Source organism: Hemibagrus wyckioides, linkage group LG24, assembly GCF_019097595.1.
Source record: "Hemibagrus wyckioides isolate EC202008001 linkage group LG24, SWU_Hwy_1.0, whole genome shotgun sequence".
NCBI lineage: Eukaryota > Metazoa > Chordata > Actinopteri > Siluriformes > Bagridae > Hemibagrus > Hemibagrus wyckioides.
Window position 1 is genome coordinate 16,591,252 of NC_080733.1, and position 22,105 is coordinate 16,613,356.

The following is a 22,105-nucleotide window of genomic DNA, read 5'->3' on the forward strand; positions in this document are numbered from 1 at the left end:
AGATACATCTGGAGGTGCTTTTAACGTTTTATCTGTTTTTGGTTTCCTTGTGCGTATGCACATATGGACACAGTTTTCACGTTCTAATCTTTAGAGGGCTTTATACAACTTGCCTTCTGCTTACCATTAACCAAAAAGCAGATCTGTTGGACTCGTGTAATCTCTAGACAATTAATTAGCATCTTAAAAATGTAATTTGAACTTATTACATGCAAGCAGCTGTTTCAAGTTCAGCGATAAGGCAGCTTTATCATATGCCGACTAATCGAGCTTGCTCAAGGGCTTTGGTTTAAAGAAAACCCGGATCACACAAGCGAGTCTCCAGCTCATAATAATTATTTAAATATACACTGGACAGCAGCCTAAGGCTTGGAAAGAAATCCCCTGTGCAATATTTGCTTAAGCTAGATAGTGTAAGGCAGTCCACATTTCACACTGCCAGATCCTCTAAGTAATTCTAATTAGGGAGCTCTTTGGCACTTATATGGAGAAAACATACAAGGGTTTGTTCACAGCATCCATCTGTGGAAGAGGTCAGTTGATATTAGCATCTGTTTTCATGCTCTTAAAAGCACGACCATCCAGCGTGTACAGATCTGACTGCAGTTGGGTTGGTTGTGCTCTGGTAGTGAGGACAGATGGACTGATGAGGAGGTCCACTTTGGGGATTACTTTATTTTCAGTAACTGGCCTTGAATAAAGTTTATTTGTAGATTTAGGTGCCAAAAAAGGGGGAAAAAATGGTCAGTGAATCTAAGATTGGTGTGGAAGTTTCCTTCATTTTAAATGAAGGAAATCCAGATTAGTTGTACTACTACGCTACATTTATATGATAAATAAGGTTACAGTCTTTTTTTGCTGGATGTCTACTACACAGTGTAGCCTATTTTAGGAATAAAAAATCGCTCCCCACGTGCATCAGTGAGCCTTGGCCGTCCATGGCCATGTCACCGGTTCACCACTGCACCTTCTTTGGACCACTTTTGATAGATACTGACCACTGCAGACCGAGAACACCCCACAAGAGCTGCAGTTTCGGAGATGCTGTGATCCAGTGGTCTAGCCATCACAAAATGTTCACTTGCTACTTAATATATCCCACCCACTAACAGGTGCCATGATGAGGAGATCATCAGTCTTATTCACTTCACCTGTCACTGCTCACAATGTTATGTCTGATCAGTGTACAAATAATCATGTTTGCGGTGATAACAGTAACTACATTGTTGATTATTTTCCTGTAACAGCACATCCTGGAGTGTTTTATTTATGACAAATGCTTTTTTCCCTATTTATTATGACCGTAATAGATAATATAAAGTCTATAGATGAGTAATAGGGCAATAAGATAATAATAATAATAATATAACTTACAAAGATGTTTTAAGAAAGCCCCTCCCATTGAGCCCTGGTTATATGACATTTCCGTTAAATAATCTTCCTTTTAAAATAAATTCCAGCAAATATTAAAAGAGTTTAAGAAGAAGAGTTTTATTTACTCCTATTTGGAATACTTTTGTAATTCCACCTATGGTATAATACATCTGTTCACAGACATGAGTCACCTAATACAGGCTGCAGTCAGTTTCCTCACAGAGAATGACAGGTACGGGAAGACAATCTGACCGTGTGCTAGAGAAACATGGCTTCAGCAGTTTTCCTCATGGGAGGAGGCAGCTGTTTTGAGCAAAGCTAAATTCTCTGTGTCTTGTATTGACTCACGCTGGCTTATCGGCACAAGGGGCCACTGAACCTCACCGCGGGACAAAGTTCGCAGGTAAAGGGGGAACTTTGGAAGAAAATATGCTTTGAAATTTCACTGAGCTGCCGCTCGACGCTCGTGTGTGTTTCCTCACTTATTTTTGGTTAATGAAGTCCTTTAGAACAGCATGCGGAAGGCCACATGTCTGTCTCAGAGGCTGTGACGAGTGTGTGTTAATATTTTTTAAACAGTAGGGTTAACACATCAGACAGTGACCCATGGATATTGTATTTCAGTATTTATGTCAAATTGGAATTTCATAAGCAGTCGCGGATGCCTGATGTTTAGCCGGTGTAGTACACACACACACACAATCCCCACAGGACTGCTGTGTGCAGGCACTGTGTTGTGCATGGACAGAGTTCACTGGACAGGGCACCACGTTTCCAGGAATGAAACTAGGCATGAGGACTGTTAATGCAGCTTAATCCTCTGGCACAGTGAACTTTGTCTGGTGATGCTAAAAAAAATCTTCTTTTGTGATTAAAGAAGAGTCTCTTCACTAAAGAGTATCGGTATTGAATGAACAGAACACATGACAGGGCGCCATACTTTTAGCACTCTAAAGGTGATTATTTTCCCACTGTAGTGTTTTATTCCTCTTACACCACAACAATGAAATTTCTTTTAATTAATCAACATTAGATCTATAGATCGCTATTTGAGCTGCTTAAAGTTGTAGCTTAATATTGGGGAACAAAATAAGTCAGCTCCTGTTATCACTTATGTTGTAGCAAGTCACTCAACAGCATTTTTCACTTTATCTTTTAAGTTGATAAGACAAACAAACAGCTCACAGAGAAACCGTAAAGCACATACGCCTCTCTCCTGACGATTGCCAGGAGAGAATATAAATAGATACTTAATAAATGTCTCTTTAAAGACACTTTCATCAGATAATTGACTACACGTCACATGTTTTTCATCTGTTAGCCTTAGATTAAGTTCCTGGGAATGAGCTGTTGCTATAGAAACTTTGCCATATAAACCTATGATTTGTAGCTGCACCACTGACAGAGCTGCTCTTCTAGGACACACTTTTTCAGCAGCACTGTGTTGTATCTTCCTTGCCTTCACCTTTGTGCGCAAAATCGTCGTACCATCCCGCCGTCCCATGTTCGTATGCAACAAATCATGAAAAAGAATGCTTTTTGCGCTCGCTCATAACATCCTACGCCATCTAGGGCGGTATGTGTACCTGAAAACACAACAATAACGTCGGGTCTTTTCGTTAAATCAAGCTTGCAGTGGCAACATGTTTAATCTATTTGACATGTTTGGTAGAGTGGTAGATCTCACAGCTATTTTTTTTTTTTTACAGAGACAGACGTTATTCAGGCCCACCAGGATGAAGCTACTTCCTGCTGAGGTCTGATTAAGAATAGGGGCATCTGCCACACCTTGGCTACTTGATTATCGATTATAGCTAAGCACTGATTAGGTTTATAATATCATTATTAAACATCTTGTTGGTGATTATTTTCCTATAAAAGCACAGGAGGAAACTGATTGATGCCTGAATATGTCATTGGAACATTTCTGTCTAAAGGTGATAGCCAACATAGACTTAGCATCTTTTTGTCATTTGGCAGACACCCTTATCCAGAGAGACTTACATTTTATCTCAATTTATACAGCTTAGGGTTAATGGTCTTGCTGAGGTGCCCAGCAGTGGCAGCTTGGTGGACCTGGGATTTGTACTCACAACCTTCCAGTCAGTGTACAACAACACCATAACCACTAAGCTACCACATCCTTTATCACAGAACCGTAATCAGCTGTGTGTTTTCCAACAAGAGCGACAAAACCTTTCTATTCAAGCTTTTAATCTTGCCTACATCTTGATCAGATCTGTGCGGTGACCTGAAGCAGGCCGTGCAAGGAAGATGCGCTTGCATTTTGATGGATCTACAATGTTTCTGTGAAGAATCTCAGTCATCCAGGTGTGGTTATCTGGAAGTCATGTGACTTCTTTCGAATAAGATTGAAACATTTCCTAACTCATCCGAGCAGCTTCTTCAGAACTGCGAGGTTCTGGTGACATGACTCAATTTCCAGATGCAAGAAAGAATGGGAAAATACTGACAAGATAAGAAGTGGTACACTGATAGACGCTTAACCAAAAATGGACCGAATGATGTAATAAAAACAAAATGTTCTTAGATAGAGTATTAGTTTAAGGATGCACTTGCAAGTAGGTTAAACAAAGCTTGAGGATTACTTTCTTTTTTATCACAAAAACCTTCAATCTTTAAAATGTATACTTGTTTCTATGTTTTTTCTGTTTCATTTCCTCAGTTTCCCTTTTTCCTAATGAATCTTCAAGATCTTAAAGCAGCTAGCATAGCATGTGAGCTAGATGTACTAAAATCAGATAGCATGTGAGCTAGATGTACTAAAAGCAGATAATGTGTGCTAGATGTACTAAAAGCAGATAATGTGTGCTAGATGTACTGAAAGCAGACAGCACATGTGCTAGATGTACTAAAAGCAGATAGCATGTGAGCAAGATGTACTGAAAGCAGATAATGTGTGCTAGATGTACTGAAAGCAGACAGCACATGTGCTAGATGTACTGAAAGCAGATAGCATGTGAGCAAGATGTACTGAAAGCAGATAGCATGTGAGCTAGATGTACTAAAAGCAGATAGCATGTGTGCTAGATGTACTGAAAGCAGATAGCATGTGAGCTAGATGTACTGAAAGCAGATAGCATGTGTGCTAGATGTACTAAAAGCAGATAGCATGTGAGCAAGATGTACTGAAAGCAGATAGCATGTGTGCTAGATGTACTAAAAGCAGATAGCATGTGAGCAAGATGTACTAAAAGCAGATAGCATGTGAGCTAAATGTACTAAAAGCAGATAGCATGTGAGCTTGATGTATTAAAAGCAGATAGCATGTGTGCTAGATGTACTAAAAGCAGATAGCATGTGAGCTACATGTAGTAAAAGCAGATAGCATGTGTGCTAGATTTACTAAAAGCAGATAGCATGTGAGCTAAATGTACTAAAAGCAGATAGCATGTGTGCTAGATTTACTAAAAGCAGATAGCATGTGAGCTAAATGTACTAAAAGCAGATAGCATGTGTGCTAGATGTACTGAAACAGATAGCATGTGTGCTAGATGTACTAAAAGCAGATAGCATGTGTGCTAGATTTACTAAAAGCAGATAGCATGTGAGCTAGATGTACTGAAAGCAGATAGCATGTGAGCTAAATGTACTAAAAGCAGATAGCATGTGTGCTAGATGTACTGAAAGCAGATAGCATGTGAGCTAGATGTACTGAAAGCAGATAGCATGTGAGCTAGATGTACTGAAAGCAGATAGCATGTGTGCTAGAGGTACTGAAAACTCTGTTTGTTATGCTGTAGAAATTCTTATTCGACACATTCTCACTCACACTCACACTTTGTAGGTCAATTACTGACTGTAGCCCATCTGTCAGACCCATCTATTTCACTCATCTGAGGAAATGGACCACTGCTGAGCTGCTGATATTACTCGGGTGGTGTTTCATTCACAGCGCAGCAGTGACGCTGACATGGTTTTTTAGTGAGTGTGTGTGTGCTGATATGAATGGATTAGCCCTGTTTTTTAGGAGCACTCCTACCTCACTGGTCATCTTTAAGGTGTTTATTTAGGCACTAAAACCTTTTTTTCATGCACAATGTGTGTTAATTGTCCTCTTGCAGTTTCGGGAAAAATTCTGCTTAGTGATACTGAAGTGTTTAAAAACCTTAACAACAGCACTGCGGTATCTAATACACTCATATAACACCTCAGAGGAGACAGATAGGAGAGGCAGAAGCTGAGAGGAGACAGATAGGAGAGACAGGAGCTGAGAGGAGAGACAGGAGCTGAGAGGAGAGAGATAGGAGAGACAGGAGCTGAGAGGAGAGACAGGAGCTGAGAGGAGACAGATAGGAGAGACAGGAGCTGAGAGGAGACAGATAGGAGAGACAATAGCTGAGAGGAGACAGATAGGAGAGACAGGAGCTGAGAGGGGACAGATAGGAGAGACAGATAGGAGAGATGCTGTGCATGTGAGGTCCAGATGTCAGTAAATTCAAAACTTTTTCTCCAGTTCAGAAACAGTGACATCATGAGAATATGCTATATATAATGCTATATGCCATTTACTTAATCGCCCGCAAAAATAACATTAAGTGAAAATATCTTGAATAATTTGTCTCATTGTCACGGTCCATTTTCTTTTCACTATTTCCTGTTATAAGATTACAATAAACCAAATATTTATCATTAAACCAATTTCCAGACTCATGAAAAAGATCATGTTCTTTAACTTGAAGCATTTATTTTTAGAAAGATGATCAGCAAACTTATCAGACTTAACTTATGTCAGTAAAAAAGTGCCAATAAGACTATATCAAGACTAAAATGTGTATAAGTATCTAAAATTAAAAATATGATGAATAAACCTCTATTTGATTTATATTAATCAATCAACACAGGGACGCATGGAGGCTGGAGTGAACACCAGGGGACTCAAAGCAGGGGACAACCGGCACAATCGTACACACACTCACACATTATAGGCAATTTAGCGATGCTAGACAGCCTAAAACACATGTCTTCGGACTTGGGGAAGTGGATTACATGGAGTAAACCCCAAAAGACGCATGCAAACTGTGCAAATGCAGGGCAGAGAGGGAATCGGACCCACATCCCCAAAGCTGTGACGTAAATATATGCATATACATGTGAATTTATTTAAAAATAAATAAATAAATAATTGACTAGCTAGGAATTGCAATTTCAAATTCCTACCAAAATCAGCTATTCTCCAGCATTAACATGAGTTTTAGCTACAAGTTCCTCATGTTTGTACAGTTTTAAGTTGTTGTATTATGTAAAATAGTGCTGTAGTCAAGATCATCATCACATCCAAGACCAGAACTAGCACAGATAACGTCGAGAGCAGGTCTTAAGGGTCGAAGCCAAGTCAAAATAAACCAAGATCAGGTCAGAAAACTGTCAAAACCTTTTTTTTTTGTAGTCCGGCTGGTTTGAGTGTTTCTGAAGCTGCTGATCTCCTGGGATTTCCACACACAAGAGTCTCTAGTGTTTATTCTGAATGGTTTGTGAAACAAAAACCATCTAGTGAGAGCAGGTTCTGTGGGAGGAAACATCTTGCTGATGAGAGAAGGTCAGAGGAGGAAGACCGGCCTGCTTCAATCTGACAGTTCTGGCACTTATGGTCCAGTTGTATGTCTATGGTGAGTTTATTAAAGGTGCCACAGTGATGTTTAATAGCAGCAGCAGCAACAGCAGAAGAAGTGTGTGTGTGCGTGCGTGCGTGTGTGTCTCTGTGTGTGTGTGTGTGTGTATGTGCACTGAAACAGAATCTATCACGCAGTTTTTAATGCGTGTCTGAATTAGTCACGGCGCTGTCGTGCCTCACGTCGCTTTCTGTTTGCTTTGATTGAATATTAGGGCGCCGGAGCGGTGACGTCACATGGCTCCAGAGAGACCTTCCGCCGCGCTCGCGCTTCACTTTGACCGCGTCAGCGCGCACCGGTGTGTGTCTGTGTGTGTGTGTGTATGTGTGTGAGCTAGATAGAGTTGGGGGGGGCGTATATGTATGTGTGTATGTGTGTGTGTGCGCGCGTGCGTGCGTCCGTGTGTCCGCCAGTCCTCCTGCGCCGACTCCACGCTTTAATCCAAAGTGTAAAGTCTAAACAACAACAACAACAACAACAACATTATCAACAACGAAAAGAACAACAGACGTGCACCGGGGTTCTGGAGTGGATTAGGAGCTCAGTGTTGGCGATGAAGTTTTTCGGAAAATGAGCGGGTGCGACGCGAGGACTCGGGACGCGCGCGCGCTGTGAACACGGCAAAGGAAGGGGGAAAAAGAGGTACCAAGTTTGCGTGTGTAATTCTTACTGCTCTTGGATTTGATTTCTGCTGGATTTTTTACACCCTGTCCGGGCTGTTTAGACGAGATTCAACCTGCTTCGGATTAATCACTAAACCTTTATAATAAAACAGAAACATTAACCCTAATTCAGCAGCGTTACTAGTTAAATACTGATCTGAATCCTCAGGAAAACCTTTCAGTTTACTTCATTTAATATACCTGTTTCACCTTGTGCACCTTTTAGCCATAAAACAAACAGTATTTATTGTTTAGTAAAGCTTTAAACTATTTTTCACTATTAACAGCTTAACATATCATGTTTATCACTATCACTGTGAAAACAAGCCCAGAGAATCAATGAAAGTGACCTAACAATTTGCACGCAATTATTCCGGGTAGATTTCAGTCTCATGTATTTGTTTTTTAGGTTGCAGTTATCTTTCTGTTAACAGATAGATAGTGTGGGTCAGTTAGCTCATTATAAGATATTTCACTTGTTTACTAATATACTTCAATAGAATTTCAATTATTTGCATGGGTTGTATTTACCAACCTCTAAAATATTTTTTTTTTACAGTGTTACTGACAATGAAGCTCAGGATATATATAATAAAATTAAAAAAGGAAATAATTATTAAACTTAATAATTTTTAGTGTCATCCACAAAATGCACCTTTTGTATCTCTGGTATGTATCTTTTACCTAGAAGAGGTACATGTACAATAGTTCACATTTAAAGCTTTTAGTAAAAACTACTGATGTACCTTAAATCTTATTGAATTATTTAATTTATTTATTTATTTGTTTGTTTGTTTTATTTTTACTTACTTACTTACTTACTTACTTTAATTAATTTATTTATTTTTTATTAAGAAAGCTACCCAGTGGTCTCTGGATTTCCAGGTGAAACAATTCAACATTCTTACCTTTTTATTTTTGAGATTATGTAAGAGGATCAAGTTTGGATAAATGTAGATGTACAAGTTTAGTTATTTGCCAATCATTTTCCATGTTTTTATTGTTGTTTGCTTAACTTTATGTTATAAAAGGCGGTGTTTATAACAGACGATGTGAAAGTCACAGACATCCAGGACCAAATGTTGGATAGAAAGGCAGATGAAAGCGTGCTGTATCACTTCTTTCTGATGATAGCTGGAGTTTCTCACGGATTTTTGCCTGGTTTGTGGATGAATTAAACACGTACTCTGGCTGTTTGTTCATCTCAAAGCTTCTAACATGAGTTTTAACTTAGATTAAGGTGTTGCTTTGTTTTCTGGGCGTTTTTTATACAGAAATTTAACTTTAGACACGAATTAAGATTACTAGATGGCAGAAATTGGTTATTGCTTTTAAATTTTATTTATTTAAAATAGATTTATTTATTAGATTTTAACTGAAGCACACAGACAGAAAATAAATACACAGGTAAATACATGATTTACTCAAAACAACAGTTTTGGCACAAAAATCAAATTATTTACAATTAAAAAAAAAGACTTAGACAAATCTCTTTTTCCAAGCCCAGTTCCAAGTTTTCCATTTTTTAATAGGATCGGATCAAATTCATTCCTTTTCCCCTCCAGTCTGATCTTGAGGATTGTATCAGTGGCAGTTTTTATTACTTTTTTTTTATTATTATTATCTGGAATCGAATAGGTTTAATCTAAAGCTCCATAAGTTAAAAACAAATAAAAGCAACATTAAATTAAAAGTAACTTTTAAGGAAAGTGATGTTCATACTGTACTCTATGATGTGCCTAATATTTGATTAGTGGAATAAGTCTCCTGAAATGAATGTGTGCTGCACATTAGGCTCTGAATCATTTAAGACTCAGTGAGATGTAGAGCTCGAGATGTTGTTTCTGACGTTGTGGAAGTAATGAGGTGAGTTAGTAGCTCGTGTCACGTGAACACTTCCTACAAGCTTCATAAACACTGTACCAATGAGACTAATAAACTATAGTAAGTGTTAATTAAACACTCGTTATTCGTCCGGCTCTGGGGAGTCTAATGCAATACAGATTGCACGTGTGTGTAGCCAGGTTTTATCAGATCATTTTGGATCAGTTGTTTCCAATCTAACAATTTTGCTTTCTAATACTAGAACAGAAAGTTTAATCAAACAGCTGCAATGTGAGAATGGGACACTTTCACAATGATGTTAAACTGGGGGGAAAAAACAACGCTTGAAAGCACAACAGCTGTTGAGTTTATAAGCTAGCAAACATCCCGAGGTGATTTGGTGATCAGCGTGTAACTGGATTCAATGAGGAGTCAGTGGTTTTGTTTGAAATCACAGTCTGCTGTATGAAATAGTGTAGAAAAGCAGAGCTCCATGTGATTAGTATGAAACTGTGATGCAGTGATGGTGATGGGAGGAACCGTTTAGTAATTTGGGAGTTGTTCGGCTAATGAGATTGATGATGATGATGAGGATGAGGGTCAGAGGTTTGTTCAGGGTGTTGGATAAGTACACCGAGAACATAGTTGGAGTTCTGATTGGGTCCTTGGTGCAAAACGAATGAAGACATTACCGTATCAGCTTCATTGTTGCTCTGCAGCTCTTAACACACTCTTAGAAGAAAAGGATCTCTCAGGAACCTTAAAGAGTTCTGTCAAGTTCTCTATAGAACCCTTTTTAAATCAAAAGAACTCTACAGAGTTCTTTGTAGCTTATGAAAAATTTTGATCTAGAACCTTTTATGGGTTCATTCGTTCATCGTCACGGATTTAATTGTTGTAATATTGTTGTTTGTTCTTTACTGAAAATATTATGGATATTTGTAGAAAATATTTTGAAAATGAAAAAAAAAAAATATATATATATATATATATATATATATATATACATATATATATAAGCTCAGTAAAATTACAGTTTTTGTACTAAATAATATTTCATAGAGTAGCATGGGGTAGATTTAAACGTGAAACAAATATCCTGAAAAATAAATAACGAAAACAATTGAATAAAATGCAGCTAAATTCCTCAATAGTGCTTTGGGTAAGAAATGAAGAAATGGGTGAAGTACAAGAATTATTATTGCTTTACAAAAATGAAACTTTTGCTAAAATAAAACATAAACAAAAATAACAAAAACGCAGTGTTCAAGAATAAGATTTAGTCCTTAATAAATGTTAACCAAAAAAAATCACATCAGTATTAAAGAACAGCATCAAAAATCAGTCAGCAAAAAATTTTAAATGTAAAAGACAAGTACAAAAAAATAAATAATAATAAATCCGTCCATAAAGCGAACTCTTTGTGCCCACAGGCTTCCTTGTTATAAACCCTTTGTGCCATAAAAGCTTCATTACAGCTGTGTAAAGAACCCTAGAGCTCTATACTGAACACCAACAAGCCTTTTTTTTCTAAGAGCGTACTGATGGAATTTTATTTCAAGTATCTTCTTAACATTCATTCAGATCGACACCCCCCCACACACACACCCCCGCCCCCCCGAGCTGCAGCACAGACGGCTCATTAAGTCCGTGTGAATTTCACGGAGGTTAAAGAGCTCATAGCGACGCGATTCGTCAGAGTCCAAGTCGGATTATCGGGATTTATTTCCCTGTGTGGCTTCTCACTACAGCCTTTATAAAATATCTATTAATGTGTCTGAGTGTCTGTGGTTATAAAGTGTGTACGTTTATCTAATAACTTCCAGGAACAGAAATCAGGATTTATTTTTTTTGGCTTAGATCATGAGCAATATGTATATTTATTATATTATTTATTATTTATTTTAGTGTTATGTAACTGTAGCAGGGTGCAGCAGCTCCATCTGTGTTTCGAGTCACTGAGTTACTGCACATGTGTACTCCAGATCCTACAGAAAGAACTCCTATAGCTCATCTAATTTAATAGATAGATAGATAGATAGATAGATAGATAGATAGATAGATAGATAGATAGATAGACAGATAGGTTGGGATGGATGGATGGATGGATGGATGGGTAGATGGAAGGATGGATGGATATAATGCATTTGTGTGTGTGTGTCACGTGGTACAACGTCTCAATGCTGATTGTTCAGGATAACTCTTTTACTCAACAAGAATCGAAACGCCGTCTCTTTGATTGAATTTTCTTGTGAAAGGAATTTGAATGTAAATTTTTTGACTCTAATGTAAGGAGGTTAATGCGGTTTAGGACACACACACACACACACACACAGTAAAATAGTGCCTTGCTGCTGACATTAAAAAGACATGGAACAGTTCTGTACTCTGTTTAACGTCGTGCTTAAGTGCACATACTTAAGCCAACAGAGACACTGACTTTTCTATCGGATTTTTTTTTCCTCTGGACGCTCGAACGTCTTTATATTAACTCAGAGTAGAGAAATTGAAATGAAATGAATATATTTCACATTATGGCACTCGTAGGCTGTGAAGCTTTTGTTAAAAAAGAAGCTGGTTAAATAACTGATGGCTTCGTCGTGAACACACGGCTCACACTTCTGCGAGAAATTCTGGTGAAGTGGGGTTTAGTAGAGGAGTGCCCATAGAGGTTTGTGAAATCTGGATGCATTGTGAAGCTTAACAAAAACAAACGTCCATCAAAAGCCGTAATGAAATAAAAAGCGTAGGCTACTGCTGGTCAGACGGCTAGAAAACTAAAGCATCTGCTTTGCCTTCAACCCAGCAGTGTGTCATTTCCCATGTGACTCATTCTAGATTTAGCAGAAGAAGGTGTCTGATGTGTAAGAAGTCACTGCTACCAGCCCACAGTCTTGATACCATGAGAATTCACCAGTACTAACAATGTCACACCATAGAGACACTTAATCTTGTGTCCTGTGTGAATGTCTGTGACACACGTTAGTTCCTTTATCATTTTATTTACATTATAGATCAAATTATTACACTTAATAAGACAGAAAAAAATACCATAGAAAGGAAAGTTATGAAGATAAATCTCTGACACTGGAGACTCCTTCCATAAACATCCGTTTATGTGGAGCATCATCTGTTCAAATCCCTGTGAATTAGTTGTTACTATAGAAACCATATCATAATAAAATAAGCACATTAATTTAATAATTCCATATCTACTTTTAAAGATCCATCCTGACCAATCAGAGATAAACCGATCAGGCATAAGATTATGACCACCTGCGTGGTCACCTCATTTGCTGCCAAAACAGCCCCTGACCTGCCGAGGCATGGACTCCACTAGATCCCTGAAGGTGTGTGGTGGTATCTGGTACCAAGATGTAGGCAGCAGATCCTTTAAGTCTTGCAACTTGCAGGACTTAAAGGATACTTCTGATAGATACTGACCACTGAACATCTCACAAGAGCTTCAGTTATGGAGATGCTCTGATCCAGTCTTCTAGCCACCACAATTTGGCCCTTCATCAACTCAAAGCTCAAATCCTTACACTTGTCCATTTTTCCTGCTTCTAACACATCAACTTTGAGGACAAGATGTTGACTTGCTGCCTGATATATCCCACCCACTAACAGGTGCCATGATGAGGAGATCATCAGTCTTATTCACTTCACCTCTCAGTGGTCATAATATTAAGCCTGATCAGTGTAAAGGATTCCTCACAGCTGTGCTAGAACAATATTTAAAGACACGTTCATAACAATATACACAGTAAAATGTCTGATCTAAGTTTTGGGGGTCTGTGAGGCAGTAGAGATCGAACTTCAGAAACTCTCATGCGCTTTGATGGAATTGATCACAACATCCATATCACATGATGATCTCATCCAGCTTTACAGTGTGTTTATTACCGTAATAACTGTCCTATTCTAAACATAGAGCTTAGGGGTAGAGCATAATTAATCCCAGGAGACATGGTGGCAGGTCTTCAGTCAGCACTGGACTGCATTTATCTGTCAGTAAAGATTTCCTGTGTGATTCTAACAGCTGCTTCATGTGTGGATCCCCGAAGTGGTTCTTTAGAACAGATTAAAGGGTTCATTGGAAAGAACCTAATGGGGCTTTCTGACTCTAAATTAGACGATTCATCATTATTATTATTATTATTATTATTATTATTATTATTATTATTATTATTATTATTATTATTATTATTATTATTATTATTACGTCAACCCCCACGTCTGTTTCTGCTGACATTTTTTATTTTCCTATAGACAATAATGAAGATTATACCTTTCTTCTGTATAAATACTCCCTGTTCATCTCAGTTCTTTAGCATCTCTTCCCTCAACTCAGCTCTGGAGGCAGCGGCAGCAGCGTGACTCAGGTTTCTTCTCCGAGTGAAAATTCTAACAACAGTTTTAATAGAAATAATTAATCGCTCTCCAAATGTTCTACGCAGAACTGTTTTCGTGGTTCTATTGGCCAAGTACAGAACCTCTTTTTTCAGTCCCATTCGTCTGATTCATGGTTTATACAGTCACCTGTACAGTTAGTTTTAAGTTTCCACAGTAAACTACATCAGGAAGATCCGGTCATTTTTATCACACAGATACGTTTACATTTCTTTTATTTTTAGATTGTTTTTTTTACATATTTCGGCGCTAATAACGTTCCAACAGATTGTATGAGCTGGTGCAAGGTTACAGAAACATACAAGAGTACTAAAATAGGTAAGGATAAAGAAATGCAAAACACCAACTGTTTTGCATTTCTCTTGAAGTTAAACATATGGCCAAAAAACTTCCTCTCTGTGGAACAATACGCCTTTATATCAAAGATTCTAAATTAGTTTCCGTTTGAAATACTTCCTGAAATATTTAGAGAAATATCTTCTCACTAAGAAAAATGAGCTTTGAGTAATGTGGGCATGTTATTGACGGGTGGTTAATTAAAAAGAAAAAGCTTCAAAAAAATAAATGTTTGCTTGATTGACATGGAAAAGTATTTTATCATGTGGGAAAAAAATGTGGGGGAAAAGTTTTTATCTTTAAATAAATGATGATGGATGTAGTGGAAAACTAACAGATCATAAACATGGCCATAAAGATGAAGAAGCTCAAAATTTAATGAAAAATGATTGCGTTGCTAAGCGACCAGACATCACGTGTCACGTCTCTTTGCTTTGTTTTTTTGTACAAAGAAAAAAAAAAAGCATGTCATGAACTTCAGTAACTTGAGTCTTTTCACCCAAATCACATCTTTTTTTCATGATATTTACCTGACTGTCGCCAACGGAAACACAGACTCATCTCACATTCTGTTACATCACAGAACAAAACACTTCTGAAACACTAGAGATTTCTCCATCTAGGTAGGAGGAGCTACAGCAGGTCTGACTCCACCCCCAAGAATTTAGACTCTTCAGTGAGAAGATCTAGATAGATAGATAGATAGATAGATAGATAGATAGATAGATAGATAGATAGATAGATAGATAGATAGATAGGAAGACAGACAGAGAGAGAGACAGATAGATAGATAGATAGATAGATAGATAGATAGATAGATAGATAGATAGATAGATAGATAGATAGATAGATAGATAGAAATGATGGATGGATGGATAGATAGACAGACAGAAAGATAGATGGATGGATGGATGGATGGATGGATGGATGGATGGAAGGATATACAGAAAGATAGATAGATAGATAGATAGATAGATAGATAGATAGATAGATAGATAGATAGATAGATAGATAGATAGATAGATAGACAGAAAGATGGATGGATGGATGGATGGATGGATGGATGGATAGACAGACAAAGATAGATAGATAGATAGATAGATAGATAGATAGATAGATAGATAGATAGATAGATAGATAGATAGATAGAAAGAAGGGATTCTTTGCAGTAGATAAACAGATAGACAGACAGACAGATAGACACACAGACAGACAGAAGGAATTCTTTGAAGTACTTTTCCTGGGACTGAACTCTTGTATTTCTCTAATAGCTTCATCACTTTTCATGGCATGTAAACAAAGTCATTTGTTTCCTTCTTGGTTTGTTTAGCGATGGTTTCAAGTGGCTCGTTTCTGCTCTGTTGAAGATGAAGAAGTGTCATGACTCGCGTGTTTATCTGCTGCCGATCCGAGCGATGGGAAAGGGGCGGGGTTTGAACCCACTGCTGGGCAAATCATTCACACTTCTCCACAATAACACAATAATCAGACTTTTATGCATGTTTACTTCTTCACATTACCTACAAAGATGAAAATTTTGTTTGTTTTCTGTTTTATAAGTAATGCACATTTCCATCGGATTTCCACATAATCCATCAGTGTTATATAAAAACATTCAACGATAAAGATGGGTTTAAAAAAACAAAACAGGCGGAAGGGACATTTTATTGGTTTCTGGTGAAAAAGGTTATGCTTCGTTGCAATATGCAATAAACTCAAATCGTTTTCACCTGGCTGTTCAGGTGTGTTATATTTCACAATACAACAAGCTCCATCCTGCTTGCTCTCTTTTCCCTGAACACCGACAATCTGCATCTACAATCAGCTGGCTTCGTCGCTTGTTTATTCACAGTGCTGCAATTTTCTTCTGAATTTCCTCAACCTTTTTTCCGTCTAAAGTTAAAACAGGAGACTTTTCCACTCCTGTTGACTTTTATAGAGAAAAAGCAGGAGAAACACACACTTTCGCTCTGTGGACGCTGCTCCCAGCTAAACTGAGGCACGGAGTGTTTCTTATCAGTCCTGGAAGATCTTAGGCAGTCATTAGGTCTGTGTGTGTGTGTGTGTGTGTGTAGTGTGTGTGTGTGTGTGTGTGTGTGTGTGTGTTCAGAAGCCGGACACAGTAGCAGCACTCAGGAACAGACGTATATGGAGGTGTGTGTTATATTTATGTGGCGTGGCTGAGGAATCTGTATGAGCTGATGGAAGGCGGACAGAGAGTGTGTAACGTGTAACAGAGGTAGAGAGACTGAAAAACAAGGATTGGGTATGATTCGTATCTGAGAGAACAAGATGAGTAGATCAACCCAAAAGAAGTCAAAATGTGCGCTATTAATAGCAAAAAACAGAGTGTATGTTATTTATTCACGTTCAGTTATTGAGGGAGGGGTTTTGATGGATCTGGCGCCCATCCCAGGAACACTGGATGCAAGCCGGATGGGACACCAGGGACAAACCTGAGGAAACCGAGGACACAGGAATGCTGAAGTCCACACAGACAGTAACTGAAACGCAGAACGGTGGAGCTGTAAGATGTTCGAAGCTTCCCGCTGTATCTTACAAAACTCGCTCCTGAGCTTGGGTTAGTCTTGGGGTTTTGCGTGTTTTTCTAGAATCCGTTTCTTCGGGATTTGCAGATCTCCAAAAAACAGTCCAGTCTGTGGATTGGATAAGATCGATTAGCTCTAGGTGTGAGTGAGTGTGTGAATGTGTGTGTGATGTTTCATCCAGGGTGAGATCCCACTTCACACTCACTGACCCCGGGATCGGCTCTGACTTCCCCGTGACCCTGATAAGGGTACACAGTTACCTAAAGTGATTGATTTTCTGTTTATGGAGGTGAAGCCATGTCCAATTCCGCACAGGTTTTTTTCTTCTTCTTCTTCTTCTTCTTCTTCTTCTTCTTCTTCTTCTTCTTCTCTCACTATTGGTGTTAGGGTTATGCTACTCTAGGGCGTGTTCCAGCAGTGTATATTTTTGTATTGTGTCATGTGCTTTTGTTGATGTTTCATGTTCACGTGTCTTTCCCCCGCCCTAGCCTCTATTCCTTCCCGCTTCTTCACAACTGGGATGTCATGATCTGGACTTTTTTTTTCTGTTTTCTTATTGTGGACATTTCCTCACTCCTGTGGGAGATGTGGCTCGGTATCGGCATCTGCTTTCTGGACGTGGATCTGTCCATAGCTTGGCTGGGGTTGTTGCCCGGCTCTCGTGGCTTGGTCGTGGAGTTTGCCTGGGCCTTCTGCTCGTCTGAGTACATCGCTCAGCTCTCTGGCTCAGCTATGGATGTTGTTCGGGACCCTCTGGTCTTGCCATCCTGTCCCTCACTCCCCCCACGTGCCTCACCATGATCCTCACTCCCCCCACGTGCCTCACCGTGATCCTCACTCCCCCCACGTGCCTCACCGTGATCCTCACTCCCCCCACGTGCCTCACCGTGATCCTCACTCCCCCCACGTGCCTCACCGTGATCCTCACTCCCCCCACGTGCCTCACTGTGATCCTCACTCCCCCACATGCCTCACTGTGATCCTCACTCCCCCACATGCCTCACTGTGATCCTCACTCCCCCACATGCCTTGCCATGCTTCTCGCTCCTCCTCAGAACTTACTGTGGCCCTTGCTCCCCCCTTGGACCTCACTGCACCCCTTGCTCCTCCCTGGTTCACGCCGGGATTGTGGCCCCTTTGGATTTTTGGGCATAGTTCCAGGTTGGCCACGCCTTAGTGGAGTACTGTCAGGGTTATGCTTGGACTTTGACTACCAGTACTCTAGGGCGCGTTCGAGCAGTGTATGTTTTTGTAGCTTAGCACAACAACGGACGTAAGTAATGATGGGACAAATTAATGTGTCACTGTTGCCATGGAAACCATGATGTCTTGAGCATGGTGGGCGGGGTTATGACCGGGTTATAAGGAGAAGAGCATAAGGAGGTTGTTGTTGAGATATTAGCATGTTCCTCATGTTTACTGTGAAGAAATCTCATTATGAAGCATTTTTAAAAACAGAAGCTCTGTAAAAACCGAAAGCAACACTTAGTGTGTGAAGGTGAGACGATTAGGATAAGATAGAAGTGACGTATAAATATTTCCTCATGTGAGAGTTGTGATGCAGTGTGTGAGCCGTGTCCCGCTACAGGAAGTGCAGAGCTGGAGGTCAGAACCCTGACCACTGCAGGACGCCGATTCAAACACGCTAAGAATAACTCTTTATCATTAGCCGCAACTCTGCTGAAGGAGACATGCCATGAGGACGATACGGGATAACTGACTGCTGTACATGTGCATACACACACACACACACTTACATACACACACACACTACACTTCACTCCATGCAGACACACACACCACACACACAGAGACACATATATACACACACACACATACACACTAGCATACACACACACGCACCCCATACCCACGCAGACACACACACACAAACACGGACTCACACTCCACTTCACTACTCCATGCAGACACACAGAGACACACACACACACACAGACACATACACTCACACACTCCATTCCACACAGACACACATACACACACACTAACATACTGTACACACACAGACACAGACACATATATATACACACACACACACACACACTAGCATACACACCACACACACACACACACCCCATACCCATGCAGACACACACACACAAACACGGACTCACACTCCACTTCGCTACGCCATGCAGACACACAGAGACACACACACAGACACATAAACTCACACATTCCATTCCACACATACACACACACTAACATACTGTACACACCCACACAGACACACACTCACAGACACACCACACCCACACAGATATACACACACACTATCCCCCACACACTACACCCATGCACACACACTCACATACACACCACACCCTTTCAGACCCACACACACCACACCCAGACACACATGTGCTAACTCTCACACCCTCACAGATAATCAGCCCCGTGTGTGTGTGTCTGTGTGTGTGTGTCTGTGTCTGTGTGTGTGTGTGTGTGTGTGTCTGTGTCTGTGTGTGTGTGTGTCTGTGTCTGTGTGTGTGTGTGTGTGTGTGCTCAGTAATAGCATGACCCCAGCTTGAGAATCTATAGGAAACGGTTAGCAGGCGTTTATTCGTTTAGCATCGGCTCTTGTGTTTTTACAGCTTCAGCGTGATCGGCGATGACGCTCCCCTCCTTCTTTACACTCTCTGCTAAACAGATTAGCGGCGGCTTGATTAAATCTGTCTAAGTGCACAAAGCCGAGCGGCTGCACGTAGGTGCTGGTGTCAGCTTTGTTAATAAATCCCTCTTACATGCTTAGAAATTCTATTAGCATAGAGTCTTTTTGTCCTGCCGGTCAGCGTGTGGCCTCCGTCCGATTCTGTCTCGGAGAGAGACGCGCTTCTCTTCAGCACACGACACGACAGGAACCATCTTACAAAGAGCCATCACTAATCATCATTAGATCCTGATGTCTATTACACTGCAGGTACTGCATACCGAGTTGCCAGATAATGCGATTTAACCCATCTGAAGTTACAAACACGCGTGGAGTGACGTTAAATGTCAGCGTTACCATGACAACAAGACGTGTGAGCAGCATATACAGGGTTTAAATTATTTTCCTCACAGAAAATGGCATTCACATGTGATTTTTTCTAAAGGACAGAGAGAAGAAGAGTCAGAAATGGCAGAAAAGTTGCTCAGCGCTTCAGATTTGTCTTCACATTTACTTTAACATGATTACTATCCAGCTGTGCCTGTACGGAGTCGAATGAGTTCAAAACCTACAAGTTTTTACATTAAATATTTACTTAGTGCATTAAAAACAGATCATTTGAAGAGTTTTGCTGCAAGCAGTCAAGTCAAAAGTCAGTGAGACTCAGAAAACAGAAATGTTTAAGCTTCACAGAGGTGGAAAAGAGAGTAAAAAATATCAGGGAGATGTTTAGTGAGATCATCAGCACCATCGGGAGAAATAAACGACACATGGACACGGCTGAAAGGAGAAATAAAAAAAAATCCAAACCAAACAGCAGAAGAGCTGAAGAGAAAAATCTTTAACATAATAAATACACTCTGATGTATTATAACATCTGTATCAGGCCTAACATTATGACCACCTCCTTAATATTCTGTTGGTTTCCCTTTTGCTGCCAAAAACAGCCCTGACCCGTCCTGCACTGTGTATTCTGACCCCTTTCTATCAGAACCAGCATTAACTTCTTCACCAATTTGATCAACAGTAGCTCGTCTGTTGGATCGGATCACACAGGCCAGCCTTCACTCCCCACGTCCATCAGTGAGCCTTGGCCGTCCATGACCCTGTCACTGGTTCACCACTGTTCCTTCCTTGGACCACTTTTGATAGATACTGACCACTGCAGACCAGGAACACCCCACAAGAGCTGCAGTTTTGGAGATGCTCTGATCCAGTGGTCTAACCATCACAATTTGGTCCTTCGTCAAACTCGCTCAAATCCTTACTCTTGTCCACTTCACCTCTCAGTGGTCATAATGTTATGGCTCAAAACATGTAGAACATGTAGATCATGAAGAAATCTAAGACACCTGGTCATCAGTGAAGCAGTACTTTTTTTATTATAACGAGCGTGTTAATATAAACTGAGCCGTTTTATTATAAAAAACTGATCTACACCTTCTGACCAATCGGAATCGAGAATCCGGCGTTCACACACACGCAGCGATGAAATCGTCACGTTTCCACAGCGCACGTGTACTGAGTGTCAGAGGGACACAGGAAAGACAGATGAAGTGATATTATTGCTGCGAGTCTCCAGTCGCTGTATCACGGAATCGTCAGTAGGGTTCCTACAGTACTACTGGTTGCCATGGTAATAAGATTTATCTGTGGCCAGAACGAATCGGTCCAGTTTCTGATAAAGTGAAACGTTTTGAAGGGAGATTTTGGTGTTTGTGTGTAAAATTGTGCAGTGTTTATCGTATGCATCGTATCGTACGAGATGAAGGAGAAGCAGCGAGTGGTCTGTGTCACGGATCTCCAGCGAACATACATCGGTAGTCGCTCCGTATTTGCATAAATGAACTTCCTCGCTGAGGTGGACACGCCCACACCTGGTCGTTGGAACTCTTACTAAAAATAAACGTTTGCTGTGAGTCAGAAATAGCCTTTATTTGTCACATATACATTACAGCGAAATTCCCTCTTCACATATCCCATCCTTGGAGGTTGGGGTCAGAGCGCAGGGTCAGCCATGATACGGCACCCCTGGAACAGAGAGGGTTAAGGGCCTTGCTCAAGGGCCAAACAGTGGCAACTTGGCGGTGCTGGAACTTGAACCCCCGATCTTTTGGTCAACGAGCCAGAGCGTTAACCACTTGACCTACCACTGCCCCCAAGTCATGTGGAAGCTGTCATGGACCAGGGAACACTAAACCCCAAGACTTCCTGTAGGAGGAGGTGTGACTTCAGTCGAACTGTGACGTGATTCCCGTGAACATGAACGCAGCTTTTAATGATGAAGTTTAAAGTTAAGTTACTATTTATCCCTAACATTTATCCCTAATGAGCAAGCCTTGAGGCAAAGCTGGTGAGGAAAAACTCCATGAGATGAAATAAGGAAAAGAACCCTTGAGAGGAACCAGGCTCAGAAGGGAACCTCATCCTCATTTGAATGACACTGGACAGGAAATAATGGAAATGGAAATGTTAATGATAATGTCCTTTCTGTAACAGCAACCTTGAGGAACTAATGGGTCAGATGAGATGCTTTCTGGCATGTGAAAGCACCAGAATAATAAAATAAGAGCGAAAATTAGCTCGAGTTGATAGGGTTGTGTTCTGTAGTGAGGTAGGATGAACGCTAGTGCTCCAGGGTTC

At 40.2% G+C, this 22,105-nt stretch overlaps 1 protein-coding gene across 2 annotated transcripts in view; it reads left to right on the forward strand.

Annotated features, from left to right (window-relative positions):
• Nucleotides 1-7,303: 7,303 nt before the first annotated feature.
• The window catches only part of gcgra (glucagon receptor a), a 62,306-nt gene continuing 47,504 nt past the window's right edge, over nt 7,304-22,105 (forward strand). Inside the window, exon 1 of one of the 2 annotated variants that reach the window (XM_058378113.1) lies at nt 7,304-7,649. The gene's annotated coding sequence lies outside the window, so the exon portion shown is untranslated. The remainder of the gene's footprint in view (nt 7,650-22,105) is intronic. The other variant, XM_058378112.1, reaches the window with a different exon arrangement.